Source organism: Bison bison, unplaced genomic scaffold (genome assembly GCF_000754665.1).
Source record: "Bison bison bison isolate TAMUID 2011002044 unplaced genomic scaffold, Bison_UMD1.0 scf7180017845551, whole genome shotgun sequence".
In the NCBI taxonomy this organism is placed as follows: Eukaryota; Metazoa; Chordata; class Mammalia; order Artiodactyla; family Bovidae; genus Bison; species Bison bison.
In genome coordinates this window covers 32,729-35,217 of record NW_011476124.1, presented here as the reverse complement: position 1 = coordinate 35,217, position 2,489 = coordinate 32,729, and positions in this window count along the sequence as shown.

Here is a 2,489-nt window from a genome sequence, read left to right as displayed (position 1 = left end):
CACCCTTATGGCAGAAAGTGAAGAGGAACTCAAAAGCCTCTTGATGAAGGTGAAAGTGGAGAGTGAAAATGTTGGCTTAAAGCTCAACATTCAGAAAACGAAGATCATGGCATCCAGTCCCATCACTTCATGGGAAATAGATGGGGAAACAGTGGAAACAGTGTCAGACTTTATTTTTCTGGGCTCCAAAATCACTGCAGATGGTGACTGCAGCCATGAAATTAAAAGACGCTTACTCCTTGGAAGGAAAGTTATGACCAACCTAGATAGCATATTCAAAAGCAGAGACATTACTTTGCCAACAAAGGTCCGTCTAGTCAAGGCTATGGTTTTTCCAGTGGTCATGTATGGATGTGAGAGTTGGACTATAAAGAAAGCTGAGCTCCGAAGAATTGATGCTTTTGAACTGTGGTGTTGGAGAATACTCCTGAGAAGACTCCTTGGACTGCAAGGAGATCCAACCAGTCCATCCTAAAGGAGATCAGTCCTGGGTGTTCATTGGAGGGACTGATGTTGAAGCTGAAACTCCAATACTTTGGCCACCTGATGCAGAGAGCTGACTCATTTGCAAAGACCCTGATTCTGGGAAAGATTGACGGCAGGAGGAGAAGGGGATGACAGAGGATGAGATGGTTGGATGGCATCACCGACACAATGGAAATGGATTTGAGTGGACTCCAGGAGTTCGTGATGGACAGGGAGGCCCTGGCGTGCTGCGGCTCATGTGGTCACAGAGTCAGACATGACTGAGCGACTGAACTGAAGATGATTTAAAAATTTAGAATGTTGTGTGTGTTTTTCTTATTTGATAATCTTCATTGGGTTCATTGGGTTGTACTGCATTCAATGAGTATTAAACGATGCATTTTCTATACACCATAGGGTTTAGTCTGTGTTTGTATTTTATAACTTGTATAGATTGAGCTGACTGAAATAAGATTTTGCTCCAAATATTCTAGGATAGAATACAAGATGATGAAAAATTGTGTTTAAAGCTCTTATGCTGTTAAAAAAAAATTACTACTGCTTTTTCCATGTTTCTCTTCCCCACCTAAAAGTGATGAGTGCTGGCAATATGAATGGCATATTGTTAGGACTTTGGTATGTTGTACCACAGAATACTGATTGGACAGCAATTTTAGTCACTTACCACCAGGGACTAGAAGTTAGCTCTTAATTCTTAGTTGTCTTAAAATGCACATACACTTCTGCATGTAAGAGCAAGATGAATTCAGGTTGTCCTGCTTTCTAATTTAAAATGCTACAGTGTAGCAAAGGATGAACATATTTTCAACCCTTTAATTCTAAAATGTTTGAAGACCAAATAGCTACTCCTTCAACAATATTTATCAATGGATTAAGCACTGAAGTTTAAGATTTTGCAGATTTCTCTGTTGGGGTTCTTATATTGGAGTTGTCCTACAGCTTTTTAAGTGTCCCTCTATATTTAGATCGGCAAATTTTAAACAGTAATGTTAAAGTGATTAACCTGAGAGTATGGTAAATGTCCTTTTCTGGTTGTCTGCCTACTCTGTTGTGTTCAGATAGTTACACCACAATTAAGCAGAGTTGGGTATCATCAAAGTGCTGAGTTTGGCATAGATAATGCATTTATTTAACCTGTGCCTATCAAAACATCATGATATTTAAAGACTATTACCACAAATAACCTGTGATGAAACTATTGAAGTATATTAAAAAGTTTTAAATCACCACTGTTACTTGTTGTAGAAAATAATACTGACTTAATCTAGTCTGTAACTTGTTAAAGTTTGATGGCTTGTCTATACTTAATAGGTATGTATATAAAAATTAGAAAATACATGTCTACCTGCATATGATTACTACGTAAACTTTTCCTTCTCCTATATAATTTGTAGCTCATCTTTTTTCTTTAATCCTTTTATAACTTGTTGCAACAGTTTGAATTTCTCAAATGTTTATATTTGGACACTTGGCTGAGAATACTTGTTTAAACATCATTAACTGTATATATTTTTAAAGTAGAATAAATAATGGGAAGGGACTTGATATGCAAGTTTATACTAAAATTCCAACTGTGTGAAGATACATTTAAAAATATTACTTTGCTAATAATCTAAACATTCTTTTTATTAAAGAAGCAGATGGTCTGGGGTTCACAGCTTTATTCCTGGTTTGATGATAATCAACTTTGAAAACACAGTGGACTGAAAAGCAATTTTATTCTTTTAAAGGTTTCCTTTAAATCTCTATACTATTCATTTTTGCTTCAGTTTGTAAATGTGTAACATTTTTTTGTTAAATAGGACAAAGCAGACCCTATGACTATTGTTTTCAAAAATTAAACAAATTTATATATATACATTTATTTAACTTATTTAACTTTTTATTTATTTAACTTATTTATTTAACCATTTAACTTATATGCAGAGTACATCATGAGAAACGCTGGACTGGAAGAAACACAAGCTGGAATCAAGATTGCCTGGAGAAATATCAATAACCTG